Source organism: Trichosurus vulpecula, chromosome 4, assembly GCF_011100635.1.
Source record: "Trichosurus vulpecula isolate mTriVul1 chromosome 4, mTriVul1.pri, whole genome shotgun sequence".
Classification (NCBI taxonomy): Eukaryota; Metazoa; Chordata; class Mammalia; order Diprotodontia; family Phalangeridae; genus Trichosurus; species Trichosurus vulpecula.
Window position 1 is genome coordinate 69889855 of NC_050576.1, and position 10956 is coordinate 69900810.

The following is a 10956-nucleotide window of genomic DNA, read 5'->3' on the forward strand; positions in this document are numbered from 1 at the left end:
ATGTCAAAGATTTGATGTAACTGACAGTGGAGTAGTTGAAAGCTGGCCTGAGTATGACAGTATGGAAGGAGAGTCAGGGGTCATAATGAGTATGAAGTTGGGGTGTGCATTTCATCATAAGAGCAGAGGCTAATTTGAAGAGAGGACATCCATAGAGTGTGTTCATCATAGGAACAGAGAGGGCTGAGGGAGCTCTTCTTCTGAATGGCCATGGGCTAAGAGTGAGTGCAAGGCAGTAAGATTTGCTACCTGGTTGCCAGGACTCCATGTAGAGTGCATATCATTATAGGCTGAACAATGTTGAGAGATGTCAGATCAGCCACTATCTCACATAAAGGCTCAATCCTGCTGAACTTACCTCCAGTTTTCTGTTTGCAAAGGACAGCGCTTAGAAAGAAGGATGACAGGGAGCCTAACAATAGCATTTATGTATCGCTTTAGGATTTATAAAGCATTACATAAATATTACCTCATTTGATTCTCACAATACCCTGGGTGTTAGGTAATATTATTATACCCATTTTACAAACTGGGAAACTGAGGCTGACAGATTAAGTGGCTCACCCATAGTTAGACAGGTAGTAACTGTCTGAGCCAGGATTTGAACTCAGGTCTTCAGGATCCCCAGTCCTGTACTCTAGTACACCACCTAGCTGCCTCAGTGTGCACAAATAAGCAAAACGAGACAGAGACAACCCATTGCCCACCAATACACACACACACACACACACACACACACACACACTGCTACAATAGTTCAAAGGAGTATCTTTTTCCCCTTTTGGGGGCTTGGAAAATAGAATGTTTCTGGCACAAGATGCCACTTCCTATATAGGCTGCCCCTAACTCACATATCTGACTACTATATACATAAGTACTTGTATGTGATCAGCTAAGGGAACTACTCTTCCCTCTCTGCTTCAACTCTGCCCATTCCTTTTACCATTCCAGAGCCTGCTGCCACCTAGGAAGATATCACCCAACTCTAGTCCTGCTGCTCACCTTTCTCCCCTATCCAGTGAAGGACCTGGAGAAGATCTGTAGTGGGGGAGAAGCTGCTCTGAAATGGAGGGAAAGGGAGAAAGTGGAAGGTGGAAAAAGGAGCAACACTGAACACTCAGCCAATCCTCTACCCTCCAGTCTAGAGATGACATTTTCAGACTTTTCCTCATCCTCCCTGTCCCCCTGCCTTGTCCAACCTCCTCCCTCATCTTTGCTACCACTCTTCCATCCTGCCATCCCACCGTTCATTGCCTGACACATGGGAGTCCTCTAGTCCTCTATAGAGTTCTCAGCTCATTGAGGCTCTTTCCCATGTATTACAAATAGTTTGGGAAAAGAGAAATCCCTACCGCCTACTTTTGTCCCCAACCCTGCTGCAGTAGGAATATTGATACTTTTGGAGTCCAAATTAGGAATTTCCTCATAGAAGCATTTCCTCATAGAAACACTGCAACACATTGCAGGAGAGCTCTATATTATTATAGTGCTTATCTTTGGGAATATTATGGGGCAAAAAAACTCTTTGTAGTCTGTCCTGAGAACCTAGCCATGACGTATTATCTCTATGTAGAATTGAATCTCTATGGAGAAAAAATGTTGCATGTTCCCACAATTGACAGACTTTGGACACACAATCTATTTTGCAAGTTAGAAATGGCTTGCATGTGCATACATCTATACTCTGAACCTGACACTCTCAGTAAGTAAGGCATCTCACTAGATGGCCCCATTCCAACATCTGTCTCCTACTGCCAGACATAGGAACAATGAAAAAGCAGGTGTTTAGGAATGGGGGTGGGGACGTTGGTCTCTTTGATTTTACAATTATATGACAAATTGATGCTATCCATGTGATATCAGCAGTCACAGGTGTGTTCCTGGGCAATTGAAATCAGAATTAAACAGTTGACAAGACTACAGGTTCACGAGTTGAGAAAGCAATTTTGTAAAAACACCTACCCAGATTCATTCTGTAATATTTTCTATTTACATTGAAGAAATGTCAATCCTTTGCTTTAAGCTACTCAAGAAACCAAAGATTTAAAGATCCTCATGAGATGGATATAAATCTTTGATAAGACAATAACCACGGAGTAAGAAGACATGCCTCAAAATGTTATATTCGTCAAGATTTGTTCATTGTGCTCGTTTTTTCTTCCTGACTTGATTGTAAACACCTATGTGCCCTTTTCTCCCTGGAAAATAGAACAGGTGGAGGCTTTGGAGATAACAGACTTTCTCTTTCTCAGGGCCAGTGCTATGTATACACATACATACATATGTGTATGTATGTGTATGTGTGTGTGTGTGTATATATATATATATGTATGTATGTATGTATGTACCAATCTGTGCAGCTAATATTTGGAGCAGAGATAGAAAATTAGATCTCAGTACTCTGCCTATGATTTCACTGGTACTGAAAATTCTCAGATGAGGAAACTCTCCTCCCTCCTGTATACTTTCTTTACGAATTGTTTTCTTAGAAATTAGTCTAGAGTATACCAAGAGGTTAGGTGACTGCCCAGGATCACACAGTCAGTATGGTTCAGAGGCATGATTAGAGCTCAGGTCTTTCTGTCTCTGATTTACTGTGCCACAGTTGCCTCTTATCAATTACAACAATTAGAAAGTTTATCAATTATCCTTTCTGTTTTATTTTTACTTCCAAAAGCACCATATAAGTTTTAAAGTCACATTTGATGCTTTTGTCTCATCTGACCCCACATTTTTATCTGACTTCCCTGACAACCTATAAGATTCCCATTCCCCTCCCTACCCTGTTCCTGACTCTCTGGACTTTAAAATCATGACCCTACTTTAGATATGTTCATCTCCCACCCCACCACCACCACCATTTTCCCTGTTTTTTAGCTCCCTTTTTTGCTACCTTCCTTTATTAGAATGTGAGCTCCCTGAAAGCAGAGGCTGCCTTTCCTTTTGCGTGCATCCTCAGTGTTTAAGCACAGTGCCTGACACATAGTAAACATTTTTAGCATGCTTTTTTCCTTCATTCTTTTCTGAGAAAACCAAAGGGCAGAGCAGAATCCATGCCATTTCAGGCCAGAATCTGATACCCTACAGTACCAGTAATCATGGAGGATTATGATGTAGATTCAGAATTCAGAAACCGGGGCACAGTCAGGCATTGGTCAGGAATTGGGCATCAGGTGATACCAGGCAGGATGATGTCATTGACTTCTGGAGAGCTCACTGCCTCTTTGTCAAGGATTCCAGGATCAAATTAACTTCCCTTTCTTAGATCGAACATAGCTCTGTTTGTGACTCTCTTGTGCCTGTATTTTCTGGTGGCTATTGGGCCCTTCCATCACAGAAAAGCCCCAGTTTTGAGATAACTACTCAAAATCATAGCTCATGAGCCCTCACTAAACATTTAGTTTTACCAGACCAATGAGGGTTTATGTTAAAAAATAAGGTGGAAAAAAAAAAAGCTAACAACCTCCCCCCATGTTCACATGGTGCACACTCTTATAGGTTACCACACCACGAGTAGGCACATGTGCCCAGAATACACCAGGGAAAACAGATGATGGGCACACATGTAAGGAATATGTGTGACCTGGAAACATTTGTGAAGGGGCACAGGCCAGAAACTTGTGTGGCCACAGCATATACTTACTTGTGAGCAAGACAACTGTGACTAGCAAGAACTGTGTCCAAGTCAACTCATACTACCAGCGCCCTCTGGTGGTATCATCATGTTATTCCATTGTTCTCTGCTAAGCATTTCATTGTCTCTTCAGGGCATTGCATATCCTTTTTCTGGTGTATTTTTCCTGCTGGCTGTCTTTACTAGTCTTGTGGTCATTGAGCTCCGATCTATCCTCTAAACAGGAAACAGGAAGCAAAGGAAGGAAGCAAGTACATTGGCTCACTTTTATAAGATATGATAGTGGAATAACTCCTCCAACTGTTCCGGTCTTCCCAGAATCTTAGTCAACTAAATTATTTGGGGGGCAATCCAATCACTGAAATCTATTCCCTAGGAGAGTCCAGGGAAGGCTTGTTCCCATTCTTATTCACCTAATGAGAATCTGTCTTTTTCCTCTTATGCCGACAATAGACCTGTCTCAAATCTCTTGGTAACCCGATCAAATCTATCCAGGTAAAGAGAGACTTCCCTGATCAACCCCTCTCATAAAAGTTTGGAGGACAGTGTAAATGAAGGTATGGAGGTGGGAGAATTAGCCTAGGGAACACTGAATAGTCTAGTAAGATAGCAATATAGAGTAAATAAAGGGAAAATAAAATTCAGGAAGTTGAACCAGATTGTAGAGAATATTATTGAATACAAAGACAAGTAGTTTATGTTTTCTCTGGCAAGTAGGGTGGAGACAGTTTGGTGTTATATACACAGGGACCTATACATTTAATGGAAGCTTATCAGAAAATAAAAGATGAATTGGAGAGGGGAGTGATTAAAGGCATGGAGAACAGCTAGAAGGCTATTACAATAATTCAGAGTTCATACTCAGGGGGAAGTGGTTTGCTGTAGGAATTGAAAGGAAGAAGCAGATTTGAGAGATATTATACTCATAAAATCCACAGCACTGGGCAACTGATTTAATGGATGTGGGATAACAGGGAGAAGGGAAAGTCAAAGATTGTTCTAAGGATCAAAACTATCAATAGTCGCATAAAAGTGTTCTAAATCCCTATTGACTAAAGAGATGCAAAATAAAATAACTGAGGTGACATTTCACACCTATCAGATTGGCTAAGACAGCAGAAAAGGAAAATGACAAATGCTGGATGGGATGTGGAAAATTAGGCACACTAAACTAATGCGCTGTTGGTGAAGTTATGAACTAATCCAACCATTCTGCAGAACAAATTGGAACTATGCCCAAAGGGCTATACAAGTGCATGTCCTTTGATCTAGCAATACCACGACCAGGTCTGTATCCCAAAGAGATTAAAGAGAAAAAAAGGAAAAGGACCTACATTTACAGAAATAACTAGAGCAATTCTTTATGTGGTAACAAAGAATTGGAAACTGAGGGGATGCCTAATAATTGTGGAATGGCTGGACAAGCTGTAATATACGGTTGTGATAGAATGCTAAGAGGGATGGTTCCAGAAAAACCTGTGAAGATGTATATGAACTGATGCAAAACAATGTGAGCAGAACAAGGAGAACATTGCACATAGTAACAGCAATATTGTAAAAAGGATCCGCTGTGAAACTTAGCTACTGTGATCAACACGAAGATCTAAGACCATTCCAAAGGACTCAATGATGGAAAATGCTATCCGCATCTAGAGAGAGAATTGATGACCTCTGAGAGCAATCAAAGAATACTTTCACTTACTTTATTTTTCTTGCTTTTTTGTGACATGGCTAATATGTCTGACATGTCTTCACATGTATCGTTGATATATTGCTTGCCTTCTCAATGAGTGGGAGAGGCATGGGAGAGAGGGAGAAAATTTGGAATTCAAAAATTTTTAAAATAAATGTTAAAGAGAATGTAATTATTTTTTAAATTAAAGGATGACTGTAAGGTTTCAAGTCTATGTGCCTGGGAAAATAGTGGTGGGGTCATTAACAGAAACAGGGAGGATAGAAGGAGGTACAGTTTTCAAGATAGGAGAAAGGATCTCAGGATCAGGGAATATAAGGGTTGGAATGGTCTCCAGTCAAAGACTAGATGGTGACTTGTGAGTGTATTTTGGAAAGTTCTTTTCCAGGTATAAGTTAGACTAGAAATGGTGGCCAATAGCATCCTCTCTAGCTCTGAAACGCAGTGATTCTGTTTTTTCTGATATTTTAGTAACCACTTTGTCCAACCGGCATTTGAATACAAATCCCCTCTATAATAGAGCCAATAAGAGGGCATAACATCTTTACTCAAAAACCTCTAGTGACAGAGAACCCCTCTTCCGTTCCACATTTGACCCTCCAATCCCACTGACTAGGAAGCTTTTTCTTACATCAAACCTAAATTCGACTCTGCCCTTCCACATTTTTTTTAGGTTCTATCAATTGCGGGCAGTTAGAACATTAATCCTTCGAATATTTGAAGAGAGCTATCATATCTCTCCTAATTCTTTTCTTCTCCAGGATGAACACCCATGGGTTATTTAATTAATGCTTATGTGGCATGATGAGGCCCTTCACTATTCTGGTGTCACACCTCTAGACACTCTCCTGTTGATCTGTGTCCTTTCTAAAATGTAGCACCTAGAACTGAATGTGATACAGCAGATGTGGTATGGCTAGAGCAGAATACAAAGGGATTCTCATCTCCCCAGTCCTAGAACCTATGCATCTCTAATTGCAGCATAAATATATCAGATCATGGTACAGTAGCTTTGGGGGCCACCATATAAATCAATCGATAGGCATTTATTAAGCAACTACTACATGCTAGGAACTTTTCTAGACACTGAAGATACAAAGACAAAAGTGAAGTAGTCTGCACTCAAGAAGGTAGCAGCTGCCATCTCATTACCCAACTGTCAAGTGCAAGTGTAAATTGGGGGAGAATCCTAAAAGGAATGCTACTCTTCTGTGTGTAGTACATTCTCTCTTCCCCATTAAAATCTAAGCTCCTCAAGGACAGGAGCTATTTAACTTTTTTATTTTTAATCTCACCATTAAGCGAAGCACTTAGGACATAGTAGATGCTAAATAAATCCTTGTTGGTTGATTGACTGATTAATCGATTAGCTTCTCTTCAGCCAGGAGTATAAACCAGGCAGATGGTTCTCTATCCTATTTAAAAGTCTCCCGTGAAAGAGATTCTGCAACTGCCTTTAATTATCCATTCCAGGGTTTAATACCATCCCCACTCGATGTCCAGACAGTAAGTCTTTGTTTTCCAACCTGTCACTCAAATCCATGGCCTCTCATTAGCTATCTACTATCAAAATCAGATACTAATTCTTCATATACTTTAAGACTCTTATCAATTTACCCCTCATCCCTTTTATTTCTCATTCTCATTCATTTAACCTTGTCCTGTGAGACCCTTTTGGACCCTTTAATCATATCTCTGAAGAGCACTAAGGCCCTCAATTATGACCATATCATAATCCCTTCAGTGAGAAGCCCAGGAGGTTAATAACTCATCAACTTCATCAGAGTCCCAGAGAACCCCCTCTTTCTGAAGCACACTCAATCAGGTCATGTGCCATCTTGATGAGGCCCTCTAGGTAAAGGCAAGTGACAGGAGCAGTCCAAGGACATGAGGAAGAGCCAAAAGAAAGGAACTAGTGATGGTCTGTGGCCTCTTCATCTTTCTAAATGGCCTAAATGGTGTGGGGACAAGCAAGGACAGCCTTTGCCCTGATTACATTTCCTTAGCATCGGAGTGTTTAAAGTGAAAATCACTCATTGAACTAATGAACCCATTTTTGCAGTGTCCAATTATTTCATAACGTAAGCTAAGGATTATGAAGGATTTTTATCTCCTCTATGGGAAAGGGGGCAAAAAGACCTGGGTCACATTTCCCAGCTTGGGGCTCCCAGGCAATATTCTACGTGAAACTGACTGTGAATAATTCTAAAGAACCATGATCTCCAGAAGGACAAACATTTCTCTAGCATTATCAGACTCAACTCCACACCCCAACCGAAATTTTCTTTGTGACTCCTGGGAGATTAGAGTCTTTACAGCAGGGCTAAGGCCTACATGAATATGAAGGCATTGAAGAAGTTGAATTAGAACAAGATGTTGACCAAGAAGCTAGCCAAAATGCAGGATGCCTTTTGAACCTCTGAATCCTTGATCAAGCAAATTCTTCCAATACTGGGCTCTGATCTGAACCAAACTGGCAAGTGTCCATCTCTTCTCACCCACGATGAGATTATGGTGGCCAAGAGAGATGAGGTAAAATCTACTGTCAACTTCCAGATAATGAAGGTGCTGCATGTGACAGTAGCTGGTGGCTGTATGAAGATGACAGAGGACAAACTTGTCTACAACATCTTTTTGGCTGTAAATTCTTTGGTGTGTCTGCTGAAGAAGAACTGGCAAACTATGGGGTTCTTACGCCTCAAAATTTGCACCCTGGCTAAGTCCCAGCATCTGCAATGAATCATTATATTATTATTTTTTTCTTTTTAATAGTGTTTTTTTCTGAATTATATGTCAAGACAATTTTTAGCATTCATTTACAAGATGTTGAGTTTGAAATTTTTCTCCCTCCCTCCCTTCCCTCCTCTCTTCCTAAAATGTTAGGCAATTTGACATAGGTTATGCATATGCTATCGTGTCCATATTAGTACCAGTTATGAAAGAAGAAATGGATCAAAAGAAAAAAAAACATGAAAAAGAATAAAGTGAAAAAAATGTTTTATCTGCATTGAATCCATCAGTTCTCTATCTGGATGTGGACAGCATTTTCCTTCCTGAATCATTTGTGCTTGTCTTGGATCATTGTGTTGCTGAGAAGAGCTGAGTCATTCATAATTGATCATTATATAATGTTGCTGATACTGTGTACAATGTTTTCCTGGTTCTTCTCATTTCACTTTGTATCAGTTCATACACATCTTTCCAGGTTTTTCTGGAATCTGCCTGGTCATCATTTCTTATTGCACAGTAGTATTCCGTTACATTCGTATACCACAGCTGGTTCAGCCATTCCCCAATTGATGGACAACCCCTCAATTTGCAATATTTTCCCATCAAAAAAAGGGCTGATATTAATATTTTTGTACATGTAGGACCTTGTAGTAGTATTGTTGGATCAAGCAAGCATAATTTGGCTGCCCTTTGGGCAAAGTTCCAAATTACTCTCCAGAATGGTTGGATCAGTTCACAACTTCACCAACAATGCATCAGTGTCCCAATTTTCCCACCTCCTTGCCAACATTTATCATTTCCTTTTTTTGTCATATTAGTTTATCGAATAGGTGTGAAGTAGTACCTTAGAGTTGTTTTTATTTGCATTTCTCTAATCAAAAGTGATTTAGAGCACTACATATGCCTATAGAGATCTTTGATTTCTTCATCTGAAAACTGCCTATTCATATCTTTTGACCTTTTGTCAATTGGGGAATGGCTTGTATTCTTATAAATTTGACTCAGTTCTTTATATATTTGAGAAATGAGGCTTTATCAGAGACACTTGCTATAAAGATTGTTCTCCAGCTTTCTGCTTTCCTTCTAATCTTGGTTGTTTTGGTTTGGGGTGCTCTACCACTTGGTGCATATATGTGCATGCAATAGTGATATTACTTCACTGTCTATTGTGCCTTTTAGCAAGATGTCGTTTCCTTCCTTATCTCTTTTAATTAGGTCTACTTTTGCTTTTGCTTTGTCTGAGATCAGAATCCCTGTTTTTTGTTTTTTTTTTTACTTCAGCTGAAGCATAATAGATTCTGCTCCAGCCCCTTTCCTTTATTCTGTGTGCATCTCTCTACTTCACTTCTCTACTGTGTTTCCTATAAGAAACATATTGTAGGATTCTGGATTTTGACTCATTCTGCTCTCCATCTCTTTTTTACGGGAAATTTCATCCCATTCACATGCACAGTTATGATTACTAACTGTGTATTTCCTTCCATACTATTTTTCCTCTTGTTTGTCCTCTCTCTCCTTTCCACTTTTCCCTCCTTGACAGTGTTTTGCTTCTGTCTACCACCTCCCCTGGTCTGCCCTTTCTTCTATCAGCCCCCTCCCTTCCACTTTTATTTAATCTCCTCTCCTGCCCTCCTACTTTCCTGTTGGGTAAGATAGATTTCTATATTCAACTGACTGTGTATGTTATTCCCTCTTTGAGCTAATACTGATGAGAGTAAGGTTTAGGTATGCCCATTGTTCACTCTTCCGTCTTTCCCTCCAATGTAATAGGCTTTTTGTGCCTCTTCATGTGAAATAGTTTATCCCATTCTACTTCTCCCTTCCTTCTGCACCCAATGTGCTCCTCTTTCTCATCCTTTAATTGTTTTTATGTCATTCCTTCAAATTTACCTTATACCTATACCTTCTATGTATATTCATTCTAACTGTCCTATTAGTGGTACAGTTTTAAGAATTACAAGTATCATCGTCCCATGCAGGTATGTAACCAGTTCAGCTTCATTGAATCCCTTGTTTCTTTTCCCTTTTTACCTTTTTTAGGCTTCTCTTTGGTCTTGACTTGATATTGGAGATCAATTTTTTTTGTTCAATTCTGGTCTTCTCCTTATGAAAACTTGAAATCCTTCTGTTTCATTGAATGACCATTTTCTCCTTTTAGTGTTATTCTTAATTTTGCCTTTCTTTGACTTCCAGAATATCATGTTTCATGACCTCCAACCCTTTAATGTTGTAGCTGCTAAATCCTGTGTAATCCTGATTGTGGCTCCCCCATATCTGAATTGCTTCTTTCTGGCCACTTACAGTATTTTTTCCTTGACTTGATAGTTCTGTAATTTGGTTATAATGTTCCCTGGAGTTTTTATTTTGGGGACTCTTTCCTGAGGTGATCAGTGGATTCTTTCAAGGCCTATTTTGGCCTCTGGTTCCAGGATACCTGGGTAGTTTTCCTTGATAATTTCTTGAAAGGTGCTATCCACTTCCTCCTTTTGATTATAGCTTTCAGCTAGTCCAATGATTCTGACATTGACATTGTCTCTCCTGGATCTGTGTTCTAGTTCAGTTGTTTTTCCAATGAGGTATTTTACATTTTATTCTATTTTTTTGAATTTGTTTAATTGATTCTTGATGCTTCATAGAGTCATTAGCTTCCACTTGCCCAATTCTCACTTTTAAGGAGTTGCTTTCTCTGCTTAGCTTTTGTACTTCCTTTTCCATTTGGCCAATTGTACTTTTGAGGGAGTTGTTTTCTTCAGTGCATTTTTGTATCTCCTTTTCAATTTGGCCAATTCTACTTTTTAAGTGGTTGTATTCTTTTTCTAAGCTGTTGACTCTTTTTTCATAATTCTCTGACATCATTCTCATTTCTTTTCCAAATTTTTGTTCTGCCTCTCTTATATGA

At 39.6% G+C, this 10956-nt stretch overlaps 1 pseudogene; it reads left to right on the top strand.

Annotated features, from left to right (window-relative positions):
* Nucleotides 1-3098: 3098 nt before the first annotated feature.
* LOC118846763 lies at nt 3099-8066 on the top strand (annotated as a pseudogene).
* Nucleotides 8067-10956: the final 2890 nt, after the last annotated feature.